At 46.6% G+C, this 13,228-nt stretch overlaps 1 protein-coding gene across 4 annotated transcripts in view; it reads right to left on the bottom strand.

The window, feature by feature from the left end:
• ADCY7 (adenylate cyclase 7) overlaps positions 1-13,228 on the bottom strand; it is a 158,410-nt gene that overhangs the window by 16,267 nt on the left and 128,915 nt on the right. The window lies entirely within an intron of this gene.

Raw genomic sequence — 13,228 nt, 5'->3', positions numbered from 1 at the left:
CTGCCTTCCCCAATGTGAGCGCGAGTTGAAAAAAAAAAAAATTGTGGGCATACAGGAGAGCAGTGTCAGTCACCGACGCCGCTCACTCCTCTCTCTGTCTGTGTCCTGGCCACCACTTCCTCCCCGCACTTAATTGTATTCATGTGTATCAGACACAAATACAATTCCTGTGTGCGCCTCCAGGGACAGGAGCAGAGGAGCCACATTCTCCCCCACTGTGCCGATGGAGGGGAAAAAGTGAGGGAAGGGGCTGTGCTGATGGGTGGAAAGAAAATGAGGGGAGGGGCTGTGCTGATGGGGGAAATAAACTGAGGGGCTGTGCAGAGACGGGAAATAAACTGAGGGGCTGTGCAGAGACGGGAAATAAACTGAGGGGATATGCAGAGACGGGAAATAAACTGAGGGGCTGTGCAGAGACGAGAAATAAACTGAGGGGATGTGCAGAGACGGGAAATAAACTGAGGGGCTGTGCGTTTGAACTTTGAAATGAAGAGGGGACTGCAAAATATATGAGGAGCTGTGGTGAGCATACTGTATATAGGGTTGTGGAGGTCATGACACCGGGGGGGGCTGTGGTGAATATCATACTGTTTACTGTTGGGGGTATTGATTGTGGGCCATAATACTGCATGGGTGCTGTTGGGGCCATCACAGTATGATGTCCAAAAACAGCCCCCTATTTATGGGGGCCTGTGGTGGACATCCAATTATATATGGGGGGCTGTGGTGGTGACCGTACTGTATATTGGCGGCTTGCTGTGGAAATCATACTGTATGGGCGGCTGTGGTGACCATCATTCTGTGTAGGGGGACAGTGTGCGGAGTGGTTACAGTCTGAAGCAGCATGGTGGGCAATATGAGTTTATCGTGTGAAGGGGGGCAGAATCAATTTGGAGAAAGGAAAGCGTGAAATGGGGGAAAAATATGGAAAGGGGTTAGCAGAGCGGGGGGCAGTGTGGAGATATAGAACGTATAATGAAAAATTAGAGAACGGACAGCTATGGTATAGGCTGTGGTCCATAAGGGCGGATGGTGTAGCGGTTATAGATGATAATGGTCGACAGTGTGGAGACCATACACCATAGGAGCCTTATTTAGGTTATAATATGAAAATATATTTTTATACAGAGGGAATTTTAATAACACTCTTATTTTTAAAGGGCCCTGTGTCGGGATGTGCTGCAAAAGACCGGAGAAGAGTGAGGTCTGCAGAGACTAGCTGTGGATTTGAAAAGTCAAAATGGAATCTAGATAAGATAGAGATGAAAAAAGAAAGATGACTCCAGAGAAGATGTCATCTATAAGGTACCTGAATGTAAATGTTTATTTGTGATACTGACTAATTCTCATTGGTACTGTGGTTCCTGTATGGCCTGCAGTCATATGATGGCTGTTGATAACAACTCCCAGTATCTCCTCACCATTGTTAAGGACTTACTGAGAGTTGTAGAGTTGTAGGTTCATACAATACAATTGTATATGGGGCTCACGTGATGTTACAATTGATCGTTGTACTAAGCTTGGTTCTTATATTCATGTACTTATGGTGGTTTTGGTGATGTAGTAAACTACTGATCATGGGTCTGTTGATGTATTCATGTACTGATGGTGGTTCTGGTGACATTCATGTACTGATGGTGGTTCTGGTGACATTCATGTACTGATGGTGGTTCTGGTGACATTCATGTACTGATGGTGGTTCTGGTGACATTCATGTACTGATGGTGGTTCTGGTGACATTCATGTACTGATGGTGGTTCTGGTGACATTCATGTACTGATGGTGGTTCTGGTGACATTCATGTACTGATGGTGGTTCTGGTGACATTCATGTACTGATGGTGGTTCTGGTGACATTCATGTACTGATGGTGGTTCTGGTGACATTTATGTACTGATGGTGGTTCTGGTGACATTCATGTACTGATGGTGGTTATGCTGATGTATTTATTTACAGATAATTTTTCTGTGTCATAGTCATGTACTATTGATGGCAGGGGTGCCCTATTTGTGTACTGATAATGATTTTGGCTTTGTATTCATGTACTGATGATGGAGCTCTAGATGAATATATCACCAGAATCATCATCACTACATGTGTCAAGGTGAAAATATATTTTCTTATATAACTTTTATACTTTTATACTGTGAAACAATAAGTTTTTCCTAATTGCTTGCTAATGCAAATGTAACTGTATTAAAGATGGCTGCCAGTGTTCACTTTCACTTAAATTCAGTGTCTAAAGAGTTAAGTTAAGTTTCATTTCTCCTAAAAAAAGATAACTCAGGAATGTGAAGAAGAAGTAACCATCGGGAGACTTTTTGACGAATCAGAGAGAGACTGGACACTAGATGTATACTGCATAAACCCCGCCTAATGCACGCCTTCCCCTAACACTCAATATAGTATTGTGTATTTGTAAATAAAGCCAGTTGTTGTACTGCTCCTGACAGGTGTGGATGCGGGACATTAGCTAAGACTGAATCAGCTACGTGTCTGAGTCATTCTTAATTGGTACCAGATGTTTTGCGCTCGCACAATGATTTGGAATGACTGGTGAATGAGGATTTATTGTCGTTTACGACCCCGACAATTTGGAGCCCAACGGGGGGCGTGGACAGTGATCCGAGGCTCCTCTGGACCCATGCCTGGATGTCTGTGGATGATACCTGTAGTGGCTGACCTCGAGGACTGATCACCCTCCAAAACACGGTAAGTGAGATCATATACACTGTATGTGTCACACTTGCTAGTGTCTCAGCCGTTATTGGTTTGTCTGTGGTCTCCTTGGGTCTGAGGGGTGACCGGTCGAGTGGTGAGACTGAGTGCGATCCTGTGCCACGCTCTGAACCAGCAACTGAGAGACGTCGCATTCTGCGCGTCCTCGTGTACACCACACCTCCTCCACCGGTCATTGTACTCCATTTAACCACCCTACCCGTGACTATTGTCTAGTAGTGAAGTGGAGTGATAAATTGAGCTAGTTGCAGATTGTGGGGCAACTTAGAGGAAGGGATAGGAGACGCAGCCTCTGTGATATTGTACCAACTAGGTAATTAAGACGTCCCGAGAAGGGACCACCTGTATTTCTGTGGAGGGCTCTCACTAGGAGACCGCCTCCCGACTGTTGGAATATCGTGGCAGGATAATATGTTAATCACTGCTGTTCAAGGTTAGGGAAAGGAAATATTGAGCGCGAGGCTCTTTTCCTAGTACGTCGAACGTGAGGCTCCGGTACTGTGGAACATCAGTGTTGATATCGCTACCAGTGGTTTTTCTGCAGAGAACCATAGTATTCTGTAAGAGTCATGCTGCGTATCTTAAAGCAGAAGAAGTCTGTGCCCCACAAGTTAGATGAGGATGCTGTGGAGGTCAAGGCAATAGTAGCGTCACGGGAAGGCAAGAAGGCAGTCAAGAATGTTGAGAGATTGTATAAGCATGTAGGATTGCCCTCGTCAGGGAGATTACAGCCGGCTATGTGGCATAATCTCATAGAGAACAAACGAGGCATGTTGAAAGATAAAGGATTGTTAGAACAAGCACAAGCTCATCTGCGAGTTGCGCGAGGCTTGAAGAATGAAGGATGGAAAGAGATTGATGGGGAAGGAGGATCAGACAATGCGGAACCTGTGTTTGGTTATAAAATGCCTTTGAACTGTGATCTTATAGATTGTAAAATGGCCGCCGTGCCACTGATGATGAAAATGCAGTCCCAACCACCGCCCTATAATGGCGACAAGACGAGCTCTCCAGAAGCGTGGGTGTGTCCTGTTTGTGGCGTGCAGAATCCAACCTGGGTGGAAACCTACCGTGTGTGTGGGGCGGGCCGTCCTTGGGGTTCCGCCCAGACCATGGACGGAAGTGGGGCATGCCACGCCTCCACCGGCAGCCATCTTGGTGCACCCGGAATTCCTCCCCAGCCACTATGTCCGCTGGTAACACTTTCCGGCGAGTACTATCAGGGACCACCACTTCCTGAGAAACCTCCGGCACCGACCGATGCTGTTCCCACCTCTAATGTTCCCGTTTCTGTTCCGGCCTCTGGGCCTAGTCTCCCGGTGCAACCCACTGTGATATTTGTAAATACACCTGGTCAAGGTCCCTTCACTCTTGATGCCCTGACCGGCAGTACGGCTTTCCGGTCCGTAATGCGTATGAGGCGCCAAGCTATCGGAGATGATGAGGGATCAGAAGATTCTGACAATCAGGTTGCTACAATTCCCCCTGCCCCGCCACTGCTATTAGGTCCGTTCGAATCCCCCTGGCCCGGAAGGAGCCCACTACCTACCCCTCTCAACAAATCCTCTAGGTTGCCCCATGACCCTGAAATCTGGTTCCCCTGTCATTCACGCTATTACATCACACCTCAGGGCTCCCAGGTTCTTTTCTCAGTGGGGTATGGGGACATAGTTACCCACCAGGTAGGAGCCATAGTGAACCCAGCTAACTCTACCCTGTCGCATAGAGGTGGTTTGGCCCAACAGATAGCTAAGAAGGGAGGCCCAGCCATAACCCAAGAGTGTCAGGCCTACCTTACCAATTATGGCCCCTTACATCCAGGAGACGCTATGTCCACCCAGGGAGGGAATTTGCCCTGTGATATAGTGTTACACACTGCAGGCCCTATATATGATTACAGGACACCCGAGCATTGCCGTACAATATTGCAGACCGCCTTACAGACAGTGCTTATCTTTGCAGGACGGCTAGGGAGAGATACACTTCCTCGTAGAACTTTGGCTATACCATTGATATCTTCAGGACTCTTTGGATACCCACTGGGCCCCTGTATGAAGGAACACGTTGAAGTCATCAAGAATTGTCTCCAATCAACCCCAGATCTCGATTTACAAGAAGTTAGGATCGTCTGTTACCATGAATCCGGATTAGAGGGCATCATGCCCTTGGTAGCTGAATACATGATACCACTGATGCACACAGGTATAAAGCCCCTGGATGAGGTAATACCCACAGCACCCCCAACTGCCCCGAAGGATGAGGCAGTGACACATGACGAAGAAGAAGAAGGGCTGAAGCTGAAATACAAACCCTTCACTCCGGTACAAATTGATGCTATTGTTAACAAGTTACCTGACCCGGACAAATTTCCCATGCAGTATGTAAGGAAACTGGAACAGACTAGGAGCATCTACGGGGCTACATGGTCTGATCTATCAGGCATCACCTCAATCAAAGCCTCCGAATATTTTCTCCCCACCATCATGAAGGAATTGGACCCCACTAAAGCAGGACCTCTCAACAAGTTCAAGTCTGGAAAGGAGTTTATCGCTCAACTCACAAAGTGGGCCCAGGATCGTCTCTGTGACGAAGCAGGATCAATACAGGATATACAACAAGAATCTGGTGAAGCTGTGGAGAAATACGCTGCCAGACTAACTATGCAGTTTGAAGACTTGGGTTATTCAACTCATGTGAAGACGCAGGCAGCCTTGTTGGTCCGTGCTTTTATTGATGGTCTGGAAGATCCACTGAAGGATAAGGTCATGAAGCTTCGTCCCGAATTACCTGATGGTCCCCTAAAACAGGCCCTCACTGTTGTGAAGAGTTATCAGAAAATGCTTCAAAGGGAAGAAAAAGAAGCAGAAAAGGAAGCAGAGAAGGAAGCACAGAAGGACAAAGGCAAGAAGAAACCAGCCATGTATATGGCAGAAGCCTCAGAAGTACCTGTTATGGTGTATCAGGCTCAGGATCGGTATGGATCACCACGCTTGAGGCCGAGAGGGTCCCAGGGCCAAAACTACAGGGACAGACCAGTTCGTGATGACCAAGGGAGACCTCTGTGTTGGGAGTGTGCCAGCCCTGGTCATATGAGGAGAAGTTGTCCTCGCAGGGGGCACCCTCAGAGACCTCTTCCTCCTCCACACTCATGAAGTTCAGGCCAACCGGTGCCCACTTTTCCCGCCACCTGTACTTCCTCGTCTTGTGGTACAGTGACCCTGGAAGTGGACAATCAACCTCTCAAGTTCTTAGTGGACACTGGGGCGGCCACCTCTGTTATCTCGTCATCTCAGCTGCCTCCTACAATCTCCCTGTCTTCAGATTTCCTCACATGTATTGGAGTTGAAGGTCAACAAACCTCATCACCACTCACTGTTCCCGTCCCAGCTGGCCCATTCTCTGGTGTCTTTGCCAAATTTCTGGTGTCTGAAACCTGCCCGTCAACCTTCTAGGAGCTGACCTCCTTCAAAGGCTTCACGCTACCATCATCTTCGGTGATCAAGGGATGGAATTGCAATTACAAGATCCTGCCTCACAACAAGGCACTGAAGATCGTTGTGTCCTTAAGGCTTTCCCTCTGATGATGATGACTCTGCAAACGACACCTTCCCCGGATTTGCCCAATCTACCTACCACTCTGTGGTCAACTGGACCTGAGGATGTGGGTCTGCTCAAAGTGCCTCCAGTAAAAGTCCACCTCAAACCTGGGCACCCATACCCCAGACTACCTCAGTATCCGCTTAAGGTTGCCCAAGAGCGGAGCCTTGGAGTTCAGATTACCTCCCTCTTACATTCTGGAGTGCTAATCAGATGTGTTTCACCCTGTAACACACCCCTGTTTCCAGTGAAGAAGAAGACAGCTCCTGGAGACCCTCCGAAGTACAGACTTGTACAGGACCTCAGAGCAGTCAATTCAGCCACCATCTTGGAAACTCCTGTGGTACCCAACCCAAACACCTTGCTTTCTCAAGTGCCTACTTCAGCAACACTCTTCACCGTTATTGACCTGGCTAATGCTTTCTTCAGTGTCCCGCTTCATGAAGACTCACAGTTTTTATTTGCCTTCACGTTTCAAGGATCTCAGCTGACCTGGACCAGGACACCACAGGGTGCCCAGAACTCCCCTAACCAGTTCACTCATGCTATGAAGATGACCCTGGATCCGTGGGTGTTACAGAATCTTCATGTCACGCTTCTCCAGTATGTTGATGACCTACTCCTCTGTGGAACTGAAGAGAATCTGTTTGCTGCTTCTGAGTCCTTGCTCCTTTTTCTTCATTCTGCCAACTGCAAAGTCTCAAAGGCCAAGGTCCAGTGGTGAAAAGAGAAAGTCGTCTTCCTCGGACACTGCATCTCTCAAGGCTCGAGACACCTCACCGAGGACAGAAAACATGCAATCGAGGATATCCCTTATCCAAAGACATACTCTGCTATGCAGTCTTTCTTAGGACTCATTACCTACTGCAGACAGTGGATTCCGGATGCTTCAAGACTCATGCAACCTTTGTATGATTGCCTCAAGACTGGAGGACCGGACTGGGATCATGCTGAAAATCCGTATATCTATGTTCAGCAAAAGGACTGTTTCCTGGCTCTCAAGGAAGCTGTTGTCAGCGCCCCTGCTCTGGGTCTCCCTGACTACACTCAGCCATTTCATCTCTTTGTTTCAGAATCTGAAGGACATGCCTCTGGTGTGCTGGCACAGAAACATGCTGATCGTTTCCGTCCTCTGGCCTACTACTCAGCCAGGCTAGACCCTGTTGCCAGAACTGCTCCTTCCTGCCTCAAGGCTGTGCATGCAGCCCATGTTCTTCTGGATAAGTCTGCTGACATAGCACTTGGTCATGACTTGGTCATTCAAGCTGGACATGATCTCTCTGCTGTCCTCCAACAAACATCTCCTAAGCATCTAACGAGCCAAAGACATCTCAGACTTCAGTGCTCTCTACTTCTGCCCTCCAACATCACCTTCCAGAAATGTACTACCATCAACCCAGCCACTTTGCTTCCACATTCTAGGGGGGAGTTCCCTGACGGGTATAAGGACTTACCAGACGGGAGGTCACCTGATGACCCGCATGACTGTGTAAAAGCACTGGAACAAGAAGCCTCTGCACCACAAAATGTGGTAACTCAAGAACTTCTCAACCCTGATTTGCAACTATGGACTGATGGATCTCGATTTGCAGACTCTTATGGCAAGTTCCACACTGGATATGCGGTCACCACTGAAACAGAAGTCCTTCTGGCTGAAGCCTTGCCACCTCACCTTTCGGCTCAAGAAGCCGAACTTGTGGCCCTACAACAAGCATGTTATCTAGCAGAAGGGAAGACGGCCAATGTCTACACTGACTCAAGATACGGCTATGGAATCTGTCACGATTTTGGATTCCTGTGGAAGTCCCGAGGGTTCATTACGGCTACAGGAACCCCTGTTAAACATGCACTAAGGATTAAAGCCCTGATGAAGGCATTGGAGCTACCTGTACAAATTGCGGTGATCAAGGTCAAAGCTCACGGGAAAGTCAATTCGAAGGAGACTAGAGGAAACCATTTAGCAGATCAAGCTGCCAAAGCTGCTGCCATAAAGAATGTCTCAGCAAAGTGGGAAGAAGAAGAAACAGCACCAGAAAAACCCTGTTGGGAAGGCACTGATACACCTGTGATGCCTGTGCTTACCAGAGCACAAACAAGAGAACAGGCAACCAAAGAAGCTACCCAAGCCGAAGAAGAACGAGACTTTGAGAAGTCCGAAGCCCGAAGAAAGAAGAGGGAGTTGATAGAAGACATGGAAATGGAATACCCTGCCACCGGATCTGTCTGGAAGCCAGCCCGACCACCTGAAGAGAGATTGTGGGAAGAACAAAAGTTGACCTCTAAAGAAGAAAAGAAGCAGTGGGAAGCTGCAGGAGCCATTCATGGGAATCGTAGTTCTGCCGGACAATACCAATTTCCTAGACTCTATAAGGTGGATGGGAAACCCTGTCTACCCAAAAGAATGTATCCAGCCGTTGCAGCATGGGCTCATGGATCAACTCATCGAGGAAAGAACCAAGCTCTGGCCTGTATCAAGAAGCTCTACTGGGCCCCAGGAATCTCTACCACTGTCACAGCCTACTCAAGAGCCTGCCCAGTCTGTGCCATCTGTAACCCAACAGCCACCGCCAAGGTTCCACTTCAGCATCTTGCCAAACCAGACTACCCTTGGCAGAGAATCCAGGTTGATCATATTCAGATGCCCAAGTCAGGAAAGTATGAGTACGTCCTAGTGGCTGTGGATATGTTCTCAGGATGGCCCGAAGCCTACTCAGTGACCAACATGACTGCCAAAACTACAGCTAAGAAGCTCATCACTGAAATTTCGTGCAGATTTGGAATTCCCGAAGTTGTTGAATCAGATCAAGGCCCAGCCTTCACTGCCAATGTCTACGAGGAATTGTGGCACATGTTAGGGACAGATTTGGGTCTGCACACCCCCTATCACCCCTCCAGTTCAGCCAAAGTTGAGAGAATGAACTCCACAATTAAGACCCAGTTGCTTAAAATGAGCCAGGACCACCCACTCCCATGGCCAGATTTGCTCCCCGTGGTCCTATACCATATCAGACACACCCCACAGGGAAAACACGGCCTGACTCCCTTTGAGATTCTTTTTGGTGCTCCACCTAAAATAGGAGACATTAGGCCACAAGAGTTGTCTGAGACAAATGATAAAGTTGTACAATTTGTGATTGCATTGTCTAAGGAACTGTCTAACACCCACTCTACAGTTTCTGCTTCTCTTCCAGAATCCACAGGTGACGTGGTCCATGACTTTGTGCCAGGAGACCTGGTGTATGTGAAAAAGTTTGTGCGCAGAGATTGTCTCCAGCCGAGATTTGAAGGACCCCACACGGTGATCCTGGTCACCCCCACTGCAGTAAAACTTGAAGGAAAGAGCACCTGGATTCATGCTTCACACTGTAAAAGAGACCGAACCAGTGTTTAGTCACAGTAGTGACTGAAGGGAAATGTTGCTGTTGTTTTTGACCTTGGGACTGGGGGCCATCCTCGCCCCTACCTCTTCGGCCCCTATTGTAAATAAGAATTCTGGTCCCTTTATTCTCTGGGTAAACCTGACAGCCCCGGTGAATATCTGGCGATTTGATTTCTGTGATGTAGTCAAGTGCCTTGAGACTGAACGGGTGGTAGAGGGGATCATCCAGTTCTATATGTGTGTTACCAGACAAGACAACAATAATTGTCATTATTGGACAGATGCTGCCTGGAGTACGGGGAATGATTGGGGATATAAACCTAGCGAAGCCATGTTCCCCAAGGATGGGACGGGTAGGAGTGTTCGTGAGAGAATGCATCTAACAGCCCTTCTGCAACCATTTAGGGGCTGTAAATGGGGTAGAAGCTGTCACCCCCTTCTCCTAAATCTTGAAAGCCCTCAATCTGCTGATCTGCAGACGTTCGTACTAGGAAGGCATTATAATTATGTATTTAGTGCTGGACCTTATGCGTATTTAGGCCATATACGGCTTCAGGATATTAGCTTCAGACCAACCAAGGCCCCCGTTACCAGTACACCTAAAATAGGCCCAGGTGAGCGTTTGCAAAATGTAGTTAATGAAGTGATCCCCATTCCAGGTCTCAGTTGGCAAGAGGTTTTCTCCATAGAAACACAAACAGCCCCAAGGAAAAATTTGTGGTTAGAATGGGTGAGGTACAATGTAAAAGTCCAGAATATCTCTGTAGGATGTATTGCTTGTGCTGCTGCGAATACACACCTATACACACATGCATTGCTTTTCCCTGATGACAACACCACTGCCTGTGTCATGAATTTGTTGAAAGGTTTGAAGCCCACTGATTGCCCAGATTACGTCCCACTAATTCATAAGGAACCCAAACTAAAGGTCCCAGGAGAAGTAACTGTATTAGCTGACAATTACACCTGCTATAATTCCCACGACACCACAGGTACACCAGTAGGGATCTTCGAGACAGGTTTCTGCAAAGAGAATAGTTCTCTAGATACTGACTTGTTAATCAAACATACACAATATATGTATGACATTTATTGGTTATGTGGAGATGGTAAGCTCCGCCCTAGGTTGCCAAATGCCTGGACAGGCCAATGCACCCTTGTTAAACTAGCTATGCAGTTCAAGATTCTACCCTGGGATCCAAAGATAACTGATGAACCTACCAGGAAAAGGAGAAGCCTCGATCAGCTCCATATGAGTTATGAAGAAGATCCACTAGTATATATTGATGCTATTGGAGTGCCAAGGGGGGTGCCTGACCAATTTAAAGCCCAGAACCAGATCTATGCTGGCTTTGCTTCTATAATCCCACAGGTGCAGATTAATAAAAATGTTGAATGGATCAATTACCTATATTACAGTGAACAAAGGTTTGTCAATTTCAGCCAAGATGCCTTCCAAGGTATAGTTGAAGAATTGGGCCCTAACACTAGAATGACACTCCAAAATCGACTAGCCCTTGATATGATATTAGCTGAGAAAGGAGGAGTTTGTGGGATGGTGGGAGAGGAGGTGTTGTACCTATATCCCTCAGAACTCTGGAGTGAATGGAAAAACCATGATAGCCCTTAAAAAGATAACTGGGTTAGCAGCAGAATTGAAAACTAATGCTGGAGTAGACACATCTTTCTTTTCCGGCTGGTTGGGTGGACTCAAGGGATTCCTTCAACAAGCTTGTATAGTACTGATTGCCCTCCTTGTAATTGGATCGATAACTCTTTGTTGTGTTATTCCCTTGTATAAAAAGGTTATTGCCAAAGCAACTCCGACTGGCACCTTCCTCAATCAAGAAGTAGACCCACCAGAGTACGATGGTACTGATCTAGGGGAGATCCCTAAGTATATTCCCCTCAAGAGAGTAGACAAAACCCCCCATTCTCAGATGATGTTAAGAGACTTAGTTTAGGGACAGCGGGAGAACTCCATGTGAGGTTAGTGAAGGGTTCAGCTGCCTGGAGGCCTCTCGCTAGGGGAGAGCTTCTGAGGTGTCTGGATGAAGAAATCCACCTCCCCTTTTCCCATCGCATGGACAGTCTCGAAGGATCTTTCATTAAGGGAAAAACTTAGTGTTTAGGGGGGATTGTCAAGGTGAAAATATATTTTCTTATATAACTTTTATACTTTTATACTGTGAAACAATAAGTTTTTCCTAATTGCTTGCTAATGCAAATGTAACTGTATTAAAGATGGCTGCCAGTGTTCACTTTCACTTAAATTCAGTGTCTAAAGAGTTAAGTTAAGTTTCATTTCTCCTAAAAAAAAGATAACTCAGGAATGTGAAGAAGAAGTAACCATCGGGAGACTTTTTGACGAATCAGAGAGAGACTGGACACTAGATGTATACTGCATAAACCCCGCCTAATGCACGCCTTCCCCTAACACTCAATATAGTATTGTGTATTTGTAAATAAAGCCAGTTGTTGTACTGCTCCTGACAGGTGTGGATGCGGGACATTAGCTAAGACTGAATCAGCTGCGTGTCTGAGTCATTCTTAATTGGTACCAGATGTTTTGCGCTCGCACAATGATTTGGAATGACTGGTGAATGAGGATTTATTGTCGTTTACGACCCCGACACATGACTACAGCACCAGGACAACCATCATTACATGAAGTGATTATGTCATCAGAAACTGAATACATCACCAGAACCACCATCAGTTTTGTGCAGGCTGTGTTTGTCTCATGACGGGTCGCAAAAACAATGAAGATGTATCTCTATATTTATAATAGGAGTCTGTTTATTTTCCATTAGGGTATTTGCCAAATACTGGACATCTCAATTGAATCCTAATGGCCCCGAGCATAGTTAAGCTTTAGTAGTTTCCATAACTATCCTTGGGTTCTATATTTAAAATATAGGACGTCAGGGAAGAATATTGCTATTTTTCCCCTGTATTGTGTAAATGGTCAGCAAAGAATTATTGATTCTCTATCTAACTTTGAAACTGCTCTCCCTGTCAAGTCACATCTCTAAAGTATACCACTTTGTTTTTTCTTTTGGTCACATTTTTTGGTGAAAAAGGTAAAAATTCTATTGGAAGTGGTCATCAGCGTTTGCTACCTAACCCATCTGAGTGGAAGGGGGGAGGTTCATTAGGGGTCCTGTTACCTCAGTCTCTGAGCCATTCCTTTGCTTCGGGGGTGGGGGGGAGCACCATTGGCTTCATCTGCCTAGGGCACAAAAATACTTTGTCCCATCCCAGCCTGAGATATGCCATTACTTTCTAATTGGTAGAAACCAGACTGCCGGCACCCCACCAATACTTAGTGGAGAGGCCTCAGCCCAGGTAGATAAACTTAAAGGGGTTGTCCACTGTGTATTTGGCACTAAAAGTTATTTTTGCAATTGTGTTTCATTAAAAATTTTGCACAGTAAGACTCTGAGTTACACTGTGTATTGCTGGCTGCATAATGGGCTAAGTGAGAACTGTCAGTGAGCTTGTCTGCAGGAGT

Source organism: Dendrobates tinctorius, unplaced genomic scaffold (assembly GCF_039654945.1).
Source record: "Dendrobates tinctorius isolate UK_male_01 unplaced genomic scaffold, ASM3965494v1 ptg000047l, whole genome shotgun sequence".
Taxonomy (NCBI): Eukaryota; Metazoa; Chordata; class Amphibia; order Anura; family Dendrobatidae; genus Dendrobates; species Dendrobates tinctorius.
Note: the sequence above shows the minus strand (reverse complement) of the source record. Positions and strands in the feature narration are given on the sequence as shown.